We start from the raw sequence: 22808 nt of genomic DNA on the forward strand, positions 1-22808 counted from the left end.
CCGCGGCTCCCCGACCGAAGGTGCGATTTATTTATTTATTTCCAGTCGAAGATGTCGGAGCCGGAGCCGCCGGTTGGCTGGAAGGCGCTTTCTCTGTGGAGGCCGACCTCGGGAGGGAGGGGGCTGGGGACGGCTCCGCGGAGGGATCTGACGCACACGGAGCCGCAGCACAGGCTCTATTCAGCGGCGCTGGCTGGGGCTGAGATGGAAGTTAGTTTCTGTGTAGCAGAAATAGGAAACAAATGAAGCAAAACTGCCCAAAGAGGGGAAATGCCCCGAGGATGGGTCTCACTCTCACGCGCGCGCACAGACACACACGCAGAGAGCACTCTCATGCTGGGCAAACTCGGGATCGCGCTACCCTGCCCGAGTTGAATGATAGTGTTTGGTTTCTGTCTCTTGCCATGTGCATGTGTATAAATGCTGCGGATTGGCATCTGTGTAAGTCTTGTCCTGCGTTATTTCTGCAGCCTATGCAAAGTGTTGTGTAATTTATTGGAGTGCTGTATATTGCAATAGAGGTTCAGGCGCTTTTTGTTGAGCACTTGCGTTTGCAAGCCCGTTATTTGCTGAAGACACCTCTGCGTGTCTTTTATTACTGCCATTGCCTTAAGCGTACATTTTAAAAATGTTTTTCATTGTTATATGGGCAGAGCGAACTCCTGATCTGTACTTCAGATACTCTGTTTCCTCGTTACAAAAAGGCTAGTAATGGCTAATTAGGGATTTGGGATTAAAGAACCTTAAAGCTTTTTCTAAGTGTTTACAAGAAGGAATAATGTAAACCTGAGCGAAAGGAAAGAACGTTAATATTTATCTCTAACTGATCTAGAGGTAATGTATTGACAGATCAATAAGCTACCGAAGGATAACGAAAGAGTATAGTACGCTTTAGCCAAGGTGATTGGTGATTAAATTATTTAAATTATCTGTGTGTCTTGCAGTTGACTTCGTCATGCTAATTAATGGCTTCTAATTTGAGGTGTAAACCATTCCTGTTTACAGTTGATCACAGGAAGACTTCTTGGAGACTGACGAAAAGAGAAAAAAATTAATCTTTCGTAAATTAGTATGTAATTACCGGTTTTATATGCTAAATCATACATCTGCCTTTTGCTGATGAGGATAAGGGCCTTGTTTTTTAAAAAACGAATATGGGTGAAATTAATGGAAACAATGGAAAAAGCCATTTGTTAGGAAACAAGGACACCAAGTGATATTTATCTCCAGATGATTTAAGCACTTTTCAAAAAGACTTGAGGGTTGATTTTTTTGTTTTTTAAGGATTGCATTTTAAAGGGAATTAGGATAGTCGTTCTTTTGTTAACATTTAACAAAAGAGTCTCCTTAAAAATTTTAGATAATAAACTGCATTTTATGGACCTGTTCTAAAAAGGTTATTTATGGGGAAAGGACCAACAAGCTGCATTGTGGTTTTCTAGATTGCTTCCTCAACCCTTGTACCCTCCTAGCTCCTTACATTCCTAGTGGGAAATACTTGCTGCAACTGCCTTGGGCTGCATTGCAAGACTGCACCGGTGTGATGCCTTGTACTGAAACAGCCAGAAATCACCGTACATGTGGGAAAGAAGGAAAAAACACCTAAACCTGTTTGGAGTAATAGGATATAAAAATTGCCTTTTATAACAATCTTAACCAAATTTTTTAAAAAACAGAAGTTACCATGACTTGTCCTATTGCAGTAGGCTTATCAGAGTCATTGTTATTTATTGAAATGGCTATCCTTCAAGTACTAAAAATATTTGCATTTTTAAAGACATTAGTTCCATTGTAACTATGATAGGTAAAGTAGCTTGCTTCTAGATGGTTAGGTTTAAAAAGATGGACATTTAATATGCCTTTTTGCAATTCTGTTTATTTCCGTGACACATGCTTTCTATTTTATCTTAACTTTTAAAAAAGTATCATATTCTTCAAATAATTGTGATTTTTTACATTACGATGTTCTTCAAATAAACAGATTTTTTTAGGAACTAAACATAGTTAGAATTTTGTGATTTTTAAAATGTTTGCATTAGTCTGATTCTTACTAATAGATGTTTATCCTTGCTAAGGAAAAGAACCCAAATTATGACATGGAATATAAAATTACTCTGGGTAAAGTTTTCTATATATATCTTGTGAGTAGTATGTAAACATGGAAAGCTAGTATGAATATCTCATGTATGCTTTTCATTTAGAAGCTTTTCCTAAGTATGCTACTAGTACTTAGCTCCTAAAAAAATTTTAAGGAAAAATTTCCTTCTGAATTTTCTGAATATGATGTTCCTGTCATTTTGACTAACCTTTGACAATGTTTATAGTTTCTTTTTCAAAGACCTAATTTGAAGATAGTTGTGAACCTGCCTTTGAACTAATTTGTAACTATCAGTTTGTTATAAGAAAATATAGGTTAACTGCTAAAAATTAAAACTTCTTTTCAGCCAACTAAATTATTTGTTTTTAACAATAGATGTTAATTTGAATTCTACTAAGTTCTTCAAATGTGACAAATACTCCTTTATAACATTTTAATTTCTTTAAACATAAAACATTTCTGGAATCTGACATCATCAGTTAACTATAGGGTTTATTATGTCATTTATTGTGCATGTGTACACAAAAAGTCAGCACATATCAAATAGGAAGAAAATCTTACTTTGAAGTCCTAAATTTTAGTTCCCAGGGCAGTGGCATTCTCAGCTAACTTTTGCATATAAGGATAGTTCAAATTCCATCTATATCCCTTTCTATTTGTTTATTTTAACATTTTCATGGACTTCAAAAATAAAATGTCAATTTTAAAAGATTTTCATACCCTTTTTTTTATAAGAAGGCTAAAAAAATAGTAAAAGTTTGGAAAGCCAACAACTACTGTTTTTATATAATACAGTCTCTAGGAGATTACAAACTTCGTGCAATGTAAAAGCTCCTGTGAAATTCATTGCTTCACTTGGCATCACGTGAAACAAGATAAACATTTAACAGAAAGTCTGTCTTGATTGTGATAAGTTACTATTCTACTGAAATAATCAAATGCTGCCATTCAAGTTCTTCCTGGAACAAGATGGGATAGTTTATAAATAAAAAAATTCAACCACATTTATGAAATTTAGTTTGCTTCCACTAGTATGGTGAACTCAAAAAAACTGTTACAACTTTTAAGATGATATATTAAATCTTTTGTGTGTGTGATATTATGCTTTTTTTTTTTTAATAGCAAAAGCTTTGTCCTATAAAGTGTAGAAATGGAAAAGTAGGAAACACGCTTCTTCAAAAACCACCTTCTTTTTAAATCCTCAGCTGCCCTAACAACAAAATACCATTGTCGAAAGAGTGTTGTTTTACACACTACATTCCTCCTTCTGGATTGTTCCCCAGTATTGTTCTGTCCATGTTGGTCTGACTTTCTCCCTCTCAACACACATATTCTTCTTCCTTCACAAAGCTTGAATATGTATCAGATTTGAACCATGTAAGTAGATATTACTATTTGGCTGCTACAGAAAGAATAGAGAGAACCAACTTTAGTAAGCCAACTCATTATTTAACACTTTGTATTGTCTCCCTTATGTCTCACTGAGAAACCTTTTTGCTGAAGTTAGAGCACCATTCCTTTTAATCTGTAACAAAGATTAGCTGGTTATCAACAATCATATAATCCCTTACTTATTTAAATGTTATTAGTAATTTACCACTCAATTTTTTTTCCTCCAAATTAAATTATTCTAGTAGCTTAGATTTTTAAATGTCTTAGTTTGTATGAGAAGGAGAAATACATATCTTCATTGAAAAAAAAACATTACACACACACATACACACATCACTTCATGAGTTCACAATACAGCTACAAAGATTAAAGGAGAAAAACAATTTTAGAACACATTCCCCCAAGATTTGTAGCAACGCAGTGGATGAAGTAGAAAAAGCTGTTCCGGATGGCAGGAAACTTAAAGGAGAAGTCTGTAGGCATGTTCTATTATATGATGATGTCTGATGGATTCAGAGTGGGCTTTATCGAACAGGGAACAGTGGAATAAGTGAAGGTAGACTCAGGAGAAGGGATGCAGAGACTTGAAAAGTTGCTAATGGTGGTGTATTAAATAAAGCATATATGATCAATGTGGTTCTAAGATGGAATTTCAGGACAGAAAATGTAGCTACTTGCATTCATAGGTACCTGAATTCATAAACTTTGAGAACCCCCAAGAAGAAAGATTATTTTATTCATGGAAAGGGAGAGGTTTGTCTGACGAGTTAGTGAGGAACTTCTACATAATCAGAATCAAGGACACCAAAGCAGACACTGTTGGTGAAGAAAGAGAATGGTTGTTTAAAAGAATAAGATCTGACCACCAGAGTGCCCACAAGGCTGCCTTGAGACTCAAATATGAAAATAAGACGTACAAAAAGTAAGATCCAACTCAAAATTGAGAATGAAGCCAATTTAGATTTAAGCTGACTTTGTAATCAAAAATGGTGTTTCCATTTTCTAAATTCCTATAGAAAGGCATGTCTCATTATACCACCTTATTTGTAAATTACCTTCATTTATATATGTATATATGTGTACGTATATATGTATATATACACACATCCTTGGCAAAGATCCCCTTGACTCATGCATCTGTTGCTTTATTTCCTTCAATGGATATAATCATACCTATTTGTTGAAATGGTGATTAGCTAACTAGCCTAAAGAATGAGTTCTGTTACACATTTATAAAGTTTAAAATAAGACTGATACCAAGTAGATCTCTCAAATGAGATGTGTGTATTAAAAATTTAAGAGAAAAAAGAGAACCTTTGAATTTGATTTTGAGATTACACCTACGAATTCCATTGCATTCAAAGTTTTCATGCTTACATTTGAACATGTACAAATAAAGGTGCATATTAAGTGGCTATAGTGGATTTTTTTCATGCTTATCCAAACTTCCAGCTGACAGTGATTTATAGAAAAACTAATATAGCCTTTAAATGGAATCTCCTGGTAAGAACATACGTATTATTTCCTCTCAACAGTTATTAGAAGTGGTGTCACTGAGTATCATTAAGGAACATCTTTCTTAAGAATATTGAGTAAGTGGTATCATATGAGAATGAAGAAATATGTTGCCTTTTTGTCTTGCCATCCTCACCTCTCTGGTTTGCACATGTTACACTTTATACTTGTTTCGTCTTTCATTGTTTTGGGGTTTGGGGTAAGTGTATGTATAAGAGTTGCACCTTTCCCTGCTTCCTCACCTTTTCAGTTTTTTCAGTGTCTCTATAAAATTTTCCTTCTCTTCCATCATTGAAACTTTCATTCTAATGGTAAACCAAATATAGGAATTAAGATATATAATTAATTTGGATATATCCTAAAAGCTCTAAAAATGTGAAGATGAATCTATTCTTTGTTTCTTATAGTTGAAAGTGTTGCACACTAAAATCTTCCACCTCTCTTATTTTCAGCCTCCTGGTTATTTTACAAAAGACTAGAGAAACAATTTACACACCTGGTGTGAAAAGGAGGGAAGAAAAAGCCTTCCTTTACTTTTTCATAAGGAAAGAAACGAAGTGCCAAGCAGTAAGCATTTTCTGTTTGTGAAGTATATATACAATTTTGTGTTACAAAATTTTTCCTATTTCGATATTTTTTGCCAAAGTCAAGGTAAGTTTGGCCTCTTTAGACATTAGATTTTCTGAGTTAGAGGAATTACTAATTTTTTTAGAAGTTATTTTTGAAGTAATTAATGCATCTTTCCGACTCTAGTTTGTGAAGTTTCCAGTCTAGTAGTGACTGAAGAGGACTGCCATTGACTCAAAGCACTGTCTGGTCAGTACTGCGTAACTTCACCTCTTTGAAATATTTAGGATGGAAATTCACTTCATTTTCACAGCCAGATCTCATCATGCCCATAAAAATGTTCGAAAAAGAAATCCTTGATGGACACACGATGGCAAATTTCCATGGCACAACGGTAAGATATTTTTCCCTAACGCCTGTGAATATCGCATTCTTTTATTAGGATAATAATTACAAAGGTCATTTCCCCTTTCAATCAGCCAGTTTCTCATGTGGCCTCTTCTTTTTCTTTTTATTACTAAGAGAATATTTTAATAGAAAATTTTTTTTTAAAATATGAAAAAGAAAAAGAAACAGGAACTTCAGTCACAAGTTCCAGTGACCTGTACTACTTCTGTGAAGCCATCTTTCTGTTTCCCTGGGCAAAAATTTTTGAGTTGACATAAGGACCGAAAGTCCACCTTTAATATCTCTCCCTTGTCTCCATGTGCCATTTCTACTGCTATAGTATCCTCATTGCAGCATTCTGTGCATCCGCTGAACAATCATCATTGAAACACTGGCTTGCAGCTTGACCCTCATTGTGTACTTTTAATCCAACACATGGAGATGCCCTGTTCACCAGAGGCTGACGGTAGAGATGAGAGCTAATCTGAAGCAGCTGAGACCCCCTCTGATGGCTACACCTGGAAAGCAGAGGTTTCTGTGATAGTCTGGCCAATCTCCAGAAATTATCAATTATGAAAACCTGACTTTATTTAGCAGCAATAACAATTTATTGAATGGACTACAAGAGATATGAATCAATGGCTATGCATACCATTCAAATTTTAACTACAAGGAATTCACATTCCTGAAATAAAAACAAACAGCACTTAGAGACTGTTTTTGTGTTTTAACCTAATTGCTTTTAGTATAAAATATTCATATTTGATAAATACTAGCAGGATTAAATTCCACTGTTATTTTTAGTAATACAAAGTAACATAAAATTTTGTGAAATAATCAAGTGTGATATAGGTAAATGTGAAAGCATTTTTGGAAACACCTTTTGAAATGAGTGTATGATTTCCATATTTTGTAAAAATTTAACTAATTTCTGACAGATTAGTTTCAGTTCTCCAATATAAACTATGAAGAGATTTGAGTCAAGAAGATCTCTAGTCAAAGTTAGATTGAAAATTTGCGAACCTAGGGTCAAGAATTGCATTGATGCCAAAAATTTTTATAGTGCTCCAGGTTTTCCTTTTCCTTTTAGTTTCTTAAAGTTACATACATATATTATCATTCTTTAAAAATTTGATTCTTTTTAACTAATATATTTATGTTTCAATACATTAATATTTGAAGTCTAGAAATCAAGTCTCCTTAACTCGGGAGAAGTTTTTAAAACCTCTTTGTGGTGGAAAAATATCAAACATTCAAAAAAAGTAAAGAAAATGGCAGTATGATCCCCAGGTACCAGATTCCCAGCATTCATAATTATCCACATTTGGACAATCCTCTACTATCTATCCTCCAACCACCCCCTTTCTTGCTTTAAAGTAAATGTCATCATTACCTCTGTAAATAATTTGGTATGTAGTCTAGAAACAAATTCTGACTAGCTTAATTCTTTCATTGATTGATTCATTCATTTATTTACCACCTCATATTTTAAACATTTGTAGAACATCTACCATATTCTAGATGCCATATTAAGCCCTGGAAATTGATTGGCTGGATATGGTCATTTGGGACCATTTCTAAGAAGTTCTCTTATAATTGGACATGTATGCTGTTAAGAAATCAGATCATACCACTCAACTACTTAAACCCCATCCAATGATGTTTCATGAACTCCTGGACAATCCTTAACATGACATGTGTGATCTCTCATAATCTAACCCCCTCAACCTGTCCACACTCACATTTACCCACTGGACCAGGAACACTCTGAACTCCTGTATGAAAATATTTCCCCCAATATGCCTTTCTTTCATTTTTTTGTACATGCTGGTCCCTCTTTCTGGAATCTTGATCTCAAAATCAGACCAATTGTGACGCAGTTTTCAAGACACCCCCAATCATCACTTCTTTGAGTAACCCTGTATACCTCTCCTCCAAGAAAACAAACCTCTAGGTGTTAATCCTCTATTGTAGCACAGAACGTCTTCTGTGTGTCGCTACTGTAGCACAGCTTTCAGGTATATCATAGTTTTATGTTGTTCTGACTAGACTAAGAATTTTTAGGACAGGCTCTGAATTTTGGATTTCTGTATCCCCATTATATGCAACAATCAGAATATACAACAGGTACTTAATAAATTCAGTGGTTTTTTTCTTGGAATATGTTTATCAGATAAACAGACTATGGTCATTTCTGGAGGTATATTAAGATGGATCCCAACAATGACCCAGTTCACCATGACTTCACAGGGCTAGCAGAGGCCCATGGAACCACTGATAGTTTTCCCACTGAAAGGAAGCAAACAAAGTAGGTGTTGTATTTAAAGAAACACCAGAATATCATGTGATATTTGGATATCAGCTCTGCCCTTTCAGAGTGTTTAGTACAGTATTACTTGAATATAAAATGAAGGGATAAAATGGTCACTAAAAGAAGGTCACACAATACCAAAATAATGACAAAAAAAAAAAAAAAAGAAAGCCTAACCTAAAGTGAATGACTTTAGGTCATTCCCCTCCTTGCCACTTAACTTGGACTTGTCTTTTTTTAGTACATTTTTCTTACGTATCTTTTGTCTCCATCTTATATCTTGTGCCCTAAAGAATCAGATGGGAAGCAAACATACGTGTAAATAAGATATCAAATAAATGAAATAGTGCATCAGCAGGGCCCCTATAGCAAATGGAAAAGAGGGTCTGTGTTACTACATCCATAATTATGGCAATGCCGCATGTAGGATCACTGAATTTTAGAGCTGGAAGGACCCTAGAGATTATCTAGTCCAAATCCCTTTTCAAAGAGATTAAATGATTTATCCAAACTCACACCCTCCTTTTCAAATTTCAGTCAGCCTTGCAATCTTTCTGAGGTTATTGGTGAAAGGGTAGGATAACTGAATAGCCAAAAGAGAATAGTTTAGCATGGAGGAGTCAACATGATTTCTGCACTAGAAATGATGTTTGTTGGTTTTACTAGAGTTGTTTGAGGGGACAAATAAGCATGACTAAGGAGATTTAAAGAGAAAATTTATATTTAAACTTTCAAAAAGCCTTGTGGCAAGTTCCTATATCAGACTATTTAAACAACCCCCGTAAGAAATTGGCTTGGAGAGAAATAAGGAGAAATTTGAAAGTTAATATCATTGATAAAGAATCAAGTCCTATTTCTGGCTTTTACTGAGTGTTGTTGGGCAAATTACTTTGCCTCACTTATCATCATTTTCCCACAAATAATATAAGAAAAGTGATTTCACTTAACTCACTGAGCTACTGTGAGGATTGAATGAGATAATAATACTGTTTAGAACAAAAGCTAACATATATTAAGTACAATTTGTTAAGTAATAACAAATTTTATTTCACTTAGTCCTCACAAGGAAAATACTGTTGTTATCTTACCACTTTAAAGGTGAGAGAACTGAGGCACAGAGTAAAGAAGTAACTTGTCCTCAGTCCTGAAGCTTGGTAAAGTCTTTACCAAATTATTGGTAAAGTCAGGAATTGAACCCAGGAAGGCTGGTTTGAGAGCCCTTACTCTTAGCCAGTCTCCTGCCTCTTGTGCTATTAGTATGCACAAATCCCTTTTCACGCACAGCCTAGGTATGTAATAAGGGCTTAGTAAGTTTAGTTATTACTATTTTTATACTTTCTCAGATGGAAGAAGAAAAGGAGGCCTAATATTGACTGAAGACCTACTTTAAGTGTAATGCATTCTCTTTACAACCAGCCTGGGAGGCCATAGATGCCCATAGAGGTATCATGGTTCAACCAGTCAGAACTGGGATTCGGGGGGACATTGGTCTTGTTCCGAAACCCATGTTCTTTTTACTACATTCCAGCCTGTACTCTTATTTGTTATTCCTCTTGTACCAAAAACACACTTAGGTGTATGGGTAGGTACATACACCTTACACCCAAGATGTAAGGCACATATACACATAAAATCAATGTTTTATTTGACTTATAGGTGAGTAAATTTTAGTAAGGAAGAAACAAAGAGTAGCAAAGGAAGAACTTAGTAAGTTTCTGAAGAGCAGAACCTAATGGCTGCTGTCCCCAGAGTCAACACTGGAGCTAGTCAAGTTTTATTTTTAGAGCGTGATGGGGCATACAAATACACCTAAAAATTGATTAATTTTCAGTTGATAGTAAGCTTTTATGGGGAGACAAGGGCCAAGCCAATGATATCAAATGGCAGGATCCTAAAATGAACTGCTAGACAGGAGATCTATTGTCATTTTAGGTTATTCCCTGTAAAACACTGTCCAAAAAAGCTTTTGTACCAAACGCTAATGCAAAGGGCTGCAAGGAAGAGTATCAGAAAACATTATCCATGGTACTGCACGTCGGCATTAGAAATATTTTGTGGTTCTAGTCGCCACACCTCAAGGAAGACATAAGGCCCTAAGGTTAGAAACCATCTAAAGAAAGAAAATTAAAATGACATAAAGATACAGAAAATTTGCTGCCAGAAAATCGACTAAAAACATTAATACCTTTGAAAACTGAAAAGGGATATAATATAATAAAGTCAGGATGAAAATGAGTAGGATGAACGCAAACTTATTCAACAATTCTAGAATTCCAGAACCAGCAAGTACCTTGTTGCTCTTGTTAACCCCTGAATTCTTCAGAATGTATCTCCCAAGTGAAAGGGAATCTCCTGCAGGATCACATGTATTAATCGCACTTAGGAAATTTAACATTAGTACTATAATATAGCATATAATACACACACATATCCAGATTTCTCCAATTGTCCCAATAATCTTCTTTATAGCTTGCCCTTCTTCCCTCCCTCCCTCCCTCCCTTTCTTCCTTCCTTCCTCTTTTTTTTTTGATCCAGAGTCCAATCAGATATCTCACATTGCATTTATGTAATGTAACTCTCAACTCTCCTCTAATCTGGAACCGTCACTAACGCCATTACCCCCAACCCCTGGCAACCACTGATCTTTTTTACTGCCTCCATAGTTTTGACTTTCCTAGACTGTCATATAGTCAGAAGCATACAGTATGTAACTTTAACAGGTTGGCTTCTTTCACTTAGTAAATATGTACTTAAGGTTCCTGCATGTCTTTTTGTGGCTTGATATTTCATTTTTTAAAAGCACTGAATAATAGTCTATTAACTGGATGTACCACAATTTATTTATCTATTCACCTACTGAAGGACATCTTGGTTGCTTCCAAGTTTTGACAATTATGAATAAAGCTGCTACAAACATCTGTGTGCCTACTTTTGTGTGGAAATAAGTTTTCAAATTTTTTGATTAATTTTGAGTGCAATGACAGGATCATATAATAAGAGTATATTTAGTTTTGTAAGACACCTTCAAACTGTCTTCCAAAGTGGCTGTACCATTCTGCATTCCCAGTATCAATGAATGAGAGTTCCTGTTTCTCCACATCCTCACCAGCATTTGGCGTTCTTAGTGTTCTAGATTTTAGCCATGCTAATAGATTTATAGTGGTATCTCATTGTTGTTCTAATTTTCATCAACTTGATGACTTATAATGTTGAGCATCTTTTCATATGCTTATCTGTCATCTATATATCTTCTTTGGTGAGGTGTCCGTTAAGGTCTTTGGCCCTTTAATTGGGTTGTTTGTTTTTTTATTGAGTTTTAAGAGTTCTTTGTATATTTTGGGTAACAATCCTTTATCAGATTGTGTTTTGTAAATATTTTCTCCCAGCCCATGGCTTGTCTTTTCATTCTCTTAACATTGTCTTCCACAGAGCAAACACATTATAATTGTAAAGAAGTCCAGCTTATCAATTATTTCTTTCATGAATCGTGCCTTTGGTGTTGTATCTAAGAAGTCATCTTCATACTCAAGGTTATCTAGACTTCCTCCTACGTTATCTTCTAAGATTTTTAGGTTTTATAATTTACATTTAGGGCTATGATCCATTTTGATTAATTTAGTAAAGGATGTAAGATCTGTGTCTAGATTCAATTTATTGCATGTGGAAGTTCAGTTGTTCCAGCAACATTTGTTGAAAAGACTATCTTTGTTCCACTGGATTGCTTTTGCTCCTTTGTCAAAGATCAGTTGACTATGTTTGTGGGGGCTGGGTAGGGGGAGGGTGGTTCTGAGCTCTCCATTCTGTTCCCTCTATCTATTTGTCTGTTCTTTCACGAATACCATACTGTTTTAATTACTGTAGCTTTATGGTAAGTATTGAAGGTGGGTAGTGTCAATTTCTTGTCCTTCATTATTGTGTTGGCTATTCTGGGTCTTTTGCCTCTTTGTATAAACTTTAGAATCAGTTTGTCAATATTCACAAATAACTGTTGGGATTTCAACTGGGATTGCATTGAATTTATAGATCAAGTTGGGAAGGACAGACAGCTTGACAATATTGAGTCTTCCTATCCATAAACATGCAATATCTCTCCATTTCCTTAGTTCTTCTTTGATTTTTTTCATTAGAATTTTGTAGTTTTCCTCATTAGATCATGTGTACATATTTTATTAATTTATACCTACATATTTTGTGTTTTGGGGTGCTATATAAATTGTATTGTGTTTTTAATCTCAAATTCCACTTGTTCATTATTGGTATATAGGAAATAATATTTTGATAAAGATCTTTTCATCTATGTTCATTAAGGATACTGGTCTGTCGTTTTCTTACAATGTCTGGTTTTGGTATAGGGTGATATTGACCTCATGTTTTAAGTTAGGAAGTATTTTCTCTGCTTCTTTGAAAGAGATTGCAGACCATTGGCATAATTTCTTCCTTAAATGTTTGGTAGAGTTCACCAGTGAAGCCTGGTGTTTTCTGTTTTGGAAAGTTATTAATTATGGATTCAATTTCTTTACTAGATATAGGCCTAGTCAGATTGTCTATATCTTGTATGAGTTTTGGCAAATTTTCTTTCAAGGAATTGGTCCCTTTCATCTAGTTTGTCAAATTCATGAGCATAGAGTTACTCATAGTATTCCTCTATTATCCTTTTAATGTCTATAGGATCTATAGTGATGTCCTCTCTTTCATTTCTTATATTAGTGATTTATGTCCTATCTTTTTCAAAGAACCAGCTTTTGATTTTGTTGATTTTCTCTATTGAACTCCTGTTTTCAGTTTCCTTGATTTCTGCTCTAATTCTTATTATTTCTTTTCTTGTGCTTACTTTGGATTTAATTTGCTCTTCTTTTTCTAGTTTCCTAAGGTGAAAACTTAGGTTATTGATTTTAGCTCTTTTTTATTGTCTAATACCTGCACTCAATATCATAAATTTCCCTCTAAGCACTACTTCCACTGCATCTCACAATTTTTAAGTTATGTGTTTCATTTTCCTTTAGTTCAAAATATTTTAAAATTTCTCCTGAGATTTCTTCTTTGACCCCTATGTTATTTATGTTGTTTAATTTTCACATATTTTGGGAATTTCCAGTTATATTTCAGTTATTGATTTCTAGTTTAATTTCATTGTGGTCTGAGAGCAGACATTGTTTGATTTCTATTGTTTTAAATTAGGGTATGTTTTATGGTTCATAATATGAACTATTTTGGTGAATGTTCCATGTGAGCTTGAGAAGAATGAGTAGTGTGCTGTTGTTGGATGAAGCAGTATATAGGTGTCAATTATACACAGTTGATTTTTGGTGTTGTTGAGTTCAACTATATCCTTCTGATTTTCTGCCTGCTGATATGTCCATTTCTGATAGAGGGCTGCTCAAATCTCCAACTATGATAGTGAATGGATCTATTTCTCCTTGAAGTTCTGTCAATTTTGCCTCATGTATTAATACTTTGACACTATGCTGTTAGGTAAATACACATTAAGGATTTTTTTTTTGAGAATTGACTCCTTTATCATCATGTAATGCCCATCTTTATCGCTGATAAATTTCCATGCTTTGAAGTCTGCTCTGAAATTAATGCAGCTGCTCCTATTTTCTTTTTTTCATAAATTTATTTATCTATTTATTTATTTTTGGCTGTGTTGGGCTCTAGACACGTGGGCTCAGTAGTTGTGGCTCATGGGCTCTAGAGCGAAGGCTCAGTAGTTGTGGCGCACGGGCTTAGTTGCTCCGCGGCATGTGGGATCTTCCTAGACCAGGGCTCGAACCCGTGTCCCCTGCATTGGCAGGCGGATTCTTAACCACTGCACCACTAGGGAAGTCCCTTCTATTTTCTTTTGATTAGCGTTAGCATGGTATATTTTTCTCCATCCATTTACTTTTAATCTATGTGTATCTTTGCATTGAAAGTGGGTTTCTTGTGTACAACATATAATTAGGTCTTATTTCTTGATCTACTCTATCTCTGTTTTTTTAATTGGTACATTTAGACCATTGATATTCAAAGTGATTATTGATATAGTTGGATTAATGTCTACCATATTTGTTGTTGTCTTCTATTCGTTGCCCTTGTTCTTTGTTCCTATTTTTTTCTTCCACTCTTTTTCTGCCTTTTGTGGTTCTAACTGAACATTTTATATGATTCCATTTTCTCTCCTTTCTTTATGCATATCAATTATATATCTTTTTAATTTTTTTTAGTGGTTGCCCTGAAGTTTGAAATATACATTTTCAACTAATCCAAGTCCAAATAACTACACTACTTCATGGGTAGTGTGAATACCTTATAATAACAAAATAATCCTAATAATCCTAATTCCTCCCTCTTGTCCCTTGTATCATAACTAACATTCATTTCACTCATATATGAGCATAAAAAAAGGCAGGTCTACTGGCAACAAATATCCTCAATATCAGTTTATCTGAGAAAGTTTTTATTTCTCCTTCACTTTTGAAAGACAATTTCACAGGGCACAGCACTCTGGGTTGATGGGTTTTTTCTCTTTATACTTTAAATATTGTACTGTACTCTGTTCTTGCTTGGTTTCTGAGGAGAAATCAGATGTAATTATAATCCCTTTTCCTTTATAGGTAAGGTTTTTTTTCCCTCTGATGTCTTGCAGCATCTTTCCTTTATCTTTGATTGCTGTAGTTTCAAAATGATATGCCTAACTATAGTTTTTTTTTTTTAATTGTTTGTTTGTTTCAGTTGCTCCACATTCTCAACAAAACTTGGTATGGTCATTATTTTTAATTTTAACCTTTTGAATAGGCACAGAGTGGTATCTTATAGTTTTAATTTGTATTTCCCTAAAGACTAATGACATTGAGCATCATTCCTGTATTTATTTTCTATCCTTATATCTTTTTTGGTGGAGGGTCTATTGAAATCTTTCAGCCATTTAAAAAATTGTGTTATCTGTTTTCTTATTAATGAGACCTGGGAGGTGTTTTTCTAAATATCTGGATATAAATTTTTATGAGATATATGTAATGATTACTTGCAAATATTTTTTCCCAATCTGTGGCTCGTCTCTTCATTCTCTTAACAGTGTCTTCTGAAGAGCAATTTTGAATTTTGATGAAGCTCAATTTTTTCTTTCATGGACCATGCTTTTGGAATCATATCTATAAAACCTTTGCCTAACTCAGGATTTTCTAGTCTGTTTTTTCTAGAAGTTGTATAGTTTTAGCTTTTATTAAGTACTCTGATCCATTTTGAATTAATTTTTATATATGATGTGAGATGCTGATCAAATTTACCTTTTGCACATGCATATCCAAATTTTTTATTATCATTTGTTGAAAAGAGAATCCTTTCTCCACTGAATTGCCTTTGCTTCTTTGTCAAAATTTTTTTCAATTTTTAATTTTTCATTGCCAGCATACAGAAAAACAATTGAATTTTGTATAATGATCTTGTATGCTTCAAACTCACTAAGCTCTAGTAGTTCTAAAACATTTTATGTGATTCCGTAAAATTTTCCTGATAGGAAAATCATGTTGCCTATGAATTAAGGCAGTTTTACTTTATTTTTAAACTCCATACCTTTTATTGCTTTTGCTTACCCTAGCCTCCAATGAAATGTTGAATAGAGATATTGAGAGCTAACATACTTGCCTTGTTGTTGACATTATGGGACAAACATTCAGTCTTTCACCGATAAGTCTGATGTTAGCTGTGGGCTTTTCATAAATGCCCTTTATTGGATTAAGGAAGTTTCCTTTTTTCCTAGTTTGTGGAGAGGTTTTGTTTTGTTTTGTTTTTTTAAATCAGGAATGGATGTGGATTTTGTTCAATGCTTTTCTGCACCAGCTGAGATGATCACGTGGTTTTCCTTTTTAGTCTGTTAATGTGATGAATTACATTGATAGATTTTCAAATGTTAAGCCAACCTTGCATTCCTGAGGAAAAAAAACCCACTTGGAACCCACTTTTTGCTTCAAATGATTAAAATTTTGTTGAGAATTTTTGCATCTATGTTATGAAAAATATTAGTCTGTAGTTTTCTTCCTGTAAAGTCTTGGTCTGGTTTTCATATCTGAGTAAAGCTGGTCTCATAGAATAAGTTGGAAAGTATTTTTTTTTTCTTTTTACTTTTCTGAGAGAGCTTTTGTAAGATTGTTATCTTTTAAAAAATATTTGGGTAGAATTCACCAATAGAGCCATCTGGACTTGGGGTTTTCTCTATAAAAATTCCCTTTCTTTAATAGATAGATGACCATTAAAATGATCTATTTCTTCTTGAGTGAGCTTTGTTAGTATGTGTAGGATATCTCCGTTTATAAAGTTCTCTCCTCTGTGCCCTGCAAACTCTAGCAGCCTTGGCCTCCCTCGACTCCCACTATGCTTTGTGAACTCAGAGAGACTACCCAGTATCCACCTGAATTCCTCCAATCTGTGCCACGATCTAGAAACTGTAGGCAATAAACTGAGACCATCTTGGTGCTCATCTCATTTGTTTCCTGTTTTTTAGAATCACTGTCACTCATTTCATGATGTCCAGTTTCTTAAAAACCAATGATTCATATGTTTTATTCAGTTTTTAAATTGTTTCGGGCAGGAAAGTAAATCTAGTCCCTACTATTCCATCTTGGCTGAAAGCAGAAGTCCATTCTTCAACTTTTAAAATATTTAACTCACCCAAATTTGACTAACTTATCTCTCTTACTTTATGCTAATTTTTTAGTAATATTTAAAAACTTTGACACTGTAAAAAACGTGACTTTTCCCCAAGGGGGAAAAAAGCTTTTCACTTTTGTATTCATCTTGGTGCTTGACTTATATAATTTTCACCCATCAGTTTCATAAAAGGTCTTCAGTGTAAGCTATTGGGATCAATTTGACAGTAAGACTTTGTATGATGAATGCATTCTCTAATTGTGAAAAAAAAAAATCTAAGCAAGAGATTTAACTGCTGTGGCTAATTCTTCTTCATCACTGCACTATTCTTTGCAGAAAAGCTTGGAAACCAGCCATACTCTTTTTTGTGTCCTTTTTTTTGCCCCTAGGGTTAGTTAGTTGTTGGAATGTCATAAAGACATATTTTTTTAACCATTTAAAAGAAGGAAAATATAAATTATTCTACAGTTACTTATGTAAAGCATACGTTTGTCTATCAAATCTACCATAAAATCAAGAGCTAAACTTTGAGCCTTAGACAAATTTGAGGTTTGACTTCTTTGGGGCTGTCAGTGACGACAGACTGTCTAATGTTTAAGGCTTGTTCATTCCTTTTGTGTACTGGTGTGCACCCCTCTGGAGTTTACTACTGGCAGACAAAGCTCCTCTTCTTTGCTGTTCTATTCTCGAGCAAGCATTATACCTACTGGCAGGCGAGACTGTCATATTATGGGAGTTCTATAGACTTCAGTGGCAGAGGAAAGGCTGTGCTTACAGCAGGTTCATAGCATATGTGACATTGCAAAATAGTTTCTTAACCTGGAATCAGGTACACAGAGCTTTGGAATCTGTGAACATCTGGTAACTGTGTGCACATGTTTGTATATGTGTTCATATTTTCTGTACATGGAATCTGTAACTTTGATACACAGAGAGTTTTTAAATGAGTCCTCCATGTACTCCTATAGCAGAGTAGAACAGAACAATCAGACCCGTTGTAAAAGCACAGGAGAAAGACATCCCCATAAAATTATCCTCTGAGGATAAATTAGGAATCTAGATCACTCAGGCCTCAGAGTGGGCATTTTTGCCCCAATGATCAACTGCCATATACCAAATTATAGCTGGTAGTTTAACACCAGGCTAATCAGATCTTTTGGTTCCTTAAAAAATATGACTGTCCTGTATTTGGTTTTTATGTTTTTCTGTCATGTTAAAAATATATAAATAAATATATATTCAGGCAAAACTTTTATTTAAGGCTGTAAAATATTTCTAGGAAACTCACATTAAAAAAGAAAAAAGAAAAAGTTGCCCATCCACATCATCAACTTTTCAAGTGAAAGCAATGAGGTGTTAAGTTTACCAATGCTATGCTAAATCATGAAGCCAGTTTGATAAGATTAATTGCTTTATCTATCAAGACTTGAAAGTTTTTTTTAAATCACATCATTCTTTCTCACAGTAAACCATTTCTTTGCTACTTTCCTCTTTCCAGTCAAGCAACACTAGGTCTCAGGATGTAGACTAGTCATTTTAATCATTCTAGAATAATTCACTCTATCTTGATTTATATATAGGGGAAGTGTTATTATTTCTATGTCATTTCTAACAAACCAGAACCTCCAAAACAGATTATGTTCATGAGAAAGTCCATTTCCTTACTTTTTAATTATGCTTATTAAGCACCATCTTTTGATCTAAAGCTCCATTTAGTTTCATTTTTCATACCTAGGAATGTTCCTCTGGTGAAAAGAATCATTAACAATGAAGTCATACTTTAAAAATATTTTCCATCATCCGTTCATCTTTTTGTTTTTATGTCATGTCTCAGACTCAACTTATACTCAGTTCTCCCTTTGGCAGTTTCTCATTTCGGTTTCTTCAGTTCAAGAATTAAGCAGTGTATATCTAAAAAGCAGTTCACCCATAACAACAGAGTCAGTAATATACCAAAATAAAAGTTATTTAAAGAAGGAAGTGCTTTCTTTGTTCACTGAAGCATCTTCTGCATTAATATTTGAGGATATATCTTACTTGCCAATTATCCAATATAATAAATAGAGCTATATATTCTGAGTTTTTCTACTAAGTCTCTCTCTTTCTCTCTCTCTCTTTTCTTTTGGTAAGAACTACATTTTTAAAAATTTTATAAATATTATGAGTAAATATTGATTTTTTAAAAAAATACCAAGTCTTTTTTGTAAATGAAAACCTACCTTTTATATATGTTCTTTCTATAGTTATTAATTTAAATCATTATTTAAGTTTGTCCACTGTACCCATTGTGTTGGGTAAAGTATTTTTCTCCCTGGAAGGAAATGATCATTTACCTATGCAATATTGATATAAAATGTGGGAGCTGAAAAACAGCTAAATCTAATACAAGCAATTGTAATCTCAAAGGTAATATATGATTGTAGGAAATGCTTTGAATGTATTCTCTTAACTTACGGACTATAATAACAATGATAAAGATAATGAAGTCTGGTCATGCTTGAACGTGGCTTCCCTCGAACAGTGGTGGGCAGTGGGTGGCACAGGTGGCAAAAGCGACAAGTTGCAGTCTCTTAGCATGATATGGAGACTATTTTAAGATCCATCCCTGTGGAAATTCAAGCCGATCAAAGGCACTGAATCTGATCTGTTAGTATCAAGCTACAATAATCCACACTGCTTTTTACTAGGGCCCTGATAAACAAAGGTATTCAGTTACTTTAAAAAAAAAATTAAACATCTTTACATAATGAAATTTGCTTTACAAAAGGGCATATTAACATTAACACATCAGACACATATTCATAAAACAAGAATATGAAAGATCTAAGAAAGCTATGTATTCTTGACATAGACCACAGATTCTAGATAGGCTATAGAATTCAATTAAGTGAGAGATTCTAAAATAAAAAGTCTCAACACTTTTGCAACTCTGAGCTAAAGATCACTTAAATATTCTCAGTCAGGTCCATTGATACTGAAAGAAAAGCAAGGGTATATAAGACCCAGTGCATGGCCAGCTATATTTACTATTTGCCTTACTAATGTTCCCTCCATCTCAGTTATCACTAGCCTCAAAGTAAGCATACAGTTTTCAATTTTTTTTCAGAGCCAGGTCATTCAAATGTTTTGAGGCTGGAGATTAATTCTTGTTTCAATCCCAATTAATTCCAATCTCTGTGAGAGTTTAAAAAGAATTCCTAAAGTGGCAATGAAACATTTAATCATTACCAATTGTTTTCAGTAAACTTCCTGGTGAAAACCTCTCATAAAAAATTTTCCAAATTATTCTAAAAAAGATAACTTTAAAAATATGGTAGTAGAAACTTACAAAACCTTCAAGCTTCAGTGTATATTAGCTAATGATGTCCTGGAAGTTTGAGAAGATAAAGAGAATAAAATTATTTGTTAAGCAATTACAGTTGGAGCTGGGTGTATTTATTTCAACCACATTTTTTTTTAGACCCACGTATTTGAAAAAGAGATACTCGAGTCACAACTAGCAATCTGTTAGAAACACAGAAAAAAATACATGAATCCCTCAATTATAAGGTGCCACCTCACCCATTTTACAGTAGCTTTCAAGGGGGAAAAAAACTATATTAAATGAAAATAATTTATTTTAATTTGCCAATAATATCATTCTTTTATCCACATATTTACATGTATATATATTTTTTTCTTTCAGCAGCAAATCAGAATTTGAGAGTAAATCTTCTGCATGGCTGACATCTAAGAGGTCTGCATTGGTGACCCACTACATTTCATAGTTCGTGCTCAAACCTTTACCTCTTCAACATCTTAAGACTTGACAGGAGAATTTATAGGCGTGTTGAGGAATACCAGTGTTTTTCCTGCACTTTCTAGTTCAGTAAAATCACAGGGTTTTTATGTAAATGAAAAGTTACCTCTCTTAGAAGCCAGCTGGGAGCTTTTGACAGATAAATGTCCAATGCTTTAGTGAAAGGCTTTCACTTCACAAAAAGAAGATCCCCATTTAACTTAAAATTCAACGGTAAATACCCAGTTGAACAGATTCCTTCGAAACACAGGTTTGCACATACGCAGACAATGACAACGTACTTTTTTTTTTTTCTTCCCTGATGACTGGCGGGTTTTAAGAAATTATCACTGTAAAATACATTCCAACTCTAGACACATTAAATGTGAAGAGAGAAGACTAGAACTGAGAAAATATGGTATGTTTCAACTTCTTTCTTTTCTACTTTGTATGTCAGTCTGAGTCCTCATACCTTCTATTTTCCTGTCACACTTTTTAATATTAGCTATGGCAGCACATTGAAACAGTTAAAGACTTGAAGCAAAGCTAAAGTGAGCAACAATTACAACACAATCAATGGCAACTGTATAATAATATCTCACAGTGTCTATAAAAGCAGAGACAGTTATCAGACAGTTCACTTGATGGTTCTTTCAATACTATGTTGCTGATGCCCTGACTGTGTACTCTTTAATACTCACTAGGTGAAGTTTTTACATGTTCCCATGCTGCATGACTTTTTCTTTGTTGCCAGCTTAATGTTACTTTCTATTCTACACATTTCCACATGACCATCCCATCTGACAGACAGCACCTCAACCATGTAAACATTAGTTGTAGCAGATATTAGTTGGATGGTGAGAGAGGTATCAGTTTTTACCACATTAAGGCAAAAGAAAAAATAAACTGGCTCATGTAATCCAAGGAAGTATTGAACAACCGAATCATAAGTAAATCAGTAATCACTGACTCTCCAGAAACTTTGGAAACATGGACAGAGGTCCTGGACCAATTAATTATGTGGATGGAAAGAGGGACTTTTCTAGAAATGGAGTGTTAATCAGATACTTCCAGAAATTCCCTACATAGCAAGAAATAAAGTTTACGCATTGTTTATAATTGTGAAGACTTTGTGACACTCTAGGTGGGAAAATCTGGTGTATAACTACTACAATTATGTTCAGTAAAGTATTGCAATAGTGGATCATTGACACATTCTGAAATTTTGCTCTCCAACACTAACTTTTAAAGGTTTAAAGAGTCATCAGACTTGTGTAAGTTACAATGATGTTAATTATTTTTCCCTCAATGCCTGTGGTCATTTGCTCCCTCTTTTACTGCTTCAAAACCCACAAATATAAGGGAGCACAGATATCTATTGCTTTTCATTTTTTGTCCATAGTCGATTAATATTTTGAGGCTGATTAGGTAATCTAAGGAAGGACAGAAGTGTCAGAGTGAATGTGTTTCTTATTTCCCAATTTTGTTAATAAATATCTAAAATACAAGAGGAGCAAGGGAATGTTGCTCCAGGTGCAAGGGGAAGAAAAACCAAACAACTGATAACATCAAAAAACCACATATTTTCAAGAAGAATTAAACTGGTGATGTGGGAGCAGAGAAGGAAAGGAAAATTACCTTGGAATAACTTCTTAAAAAGAAGAAAAGGAAAGTTATTTTGGAATAGCTTCTTAAAGCAGATGTATTCAAATCATCAGAACAGAGAAAACATGAAAAATCAAAGTGTAGAGACTTCCTTGTGGCACAGTGGTTAAGAATCTGCCTGCCAATGCAGGGGACACAGGTTTGATCTCTGGCCCGGGAAGATCCCACATGCCGTGGAGCAACTAAGCCCATGCACCACAACTACTGAGCCCGCGTGCCACAACTACTGAAGCCCATGCACCTAGAGCCTATGATCCACAACAAGAGAAGCCACCGCAATGAGAAGCCTGCGCACCACAATGAAGAGTAGCCCCCGCTAGCCGCAACTAGAGAAAAGCCCGCGTGCGGCAATGAAGACCCAATGCAGCCAAAAATAAATAAATTCATAAATTTATAAAACCAAACAAACAAAAAGTTTATAGAGTGCATTACACCTTAATCATAATGTTCACATCAACCCTATTATT

At 34.5% G+C, this 22808-nt stretch overlaps 1 long non-coding RNA gene across 1 annotated transcript; it reads left to right on the top strand.

Moving 5' to 3' along the window:
- The first annotated feature begins 205 nt into the window (after window positions 1-205).
- Window positions 206-22115, top strand: LOC137769646 (uncharacterized). Its single transcript, XR_011075024.1, has 4 exons — window positions 206-441; window positions 5458-5656; window positions 5759-5966; window positions 20584-22115. It is a non-coding gene; the product is annotated as an uncharacterized lncRNA (long non-coding RNA).
- Window positions 22116-22808: the final 693 nt, after the last annotated feature.

This window comes from Eschrichtius robustus, chromosome 9 (assembly GCF_028021215.1).
Source record: "Eschrichtius robustus isolate mEscRob2 chromosome 9, mEscRob2.pri, whole genome shotgun sequence".
Lineage (NCBI taxonomy): Eukaryota > Metazoa > Chordata > Mammalia > Artiodactyla > Eschrichtiidae > Eschrichtius > Eschrichtius robustus.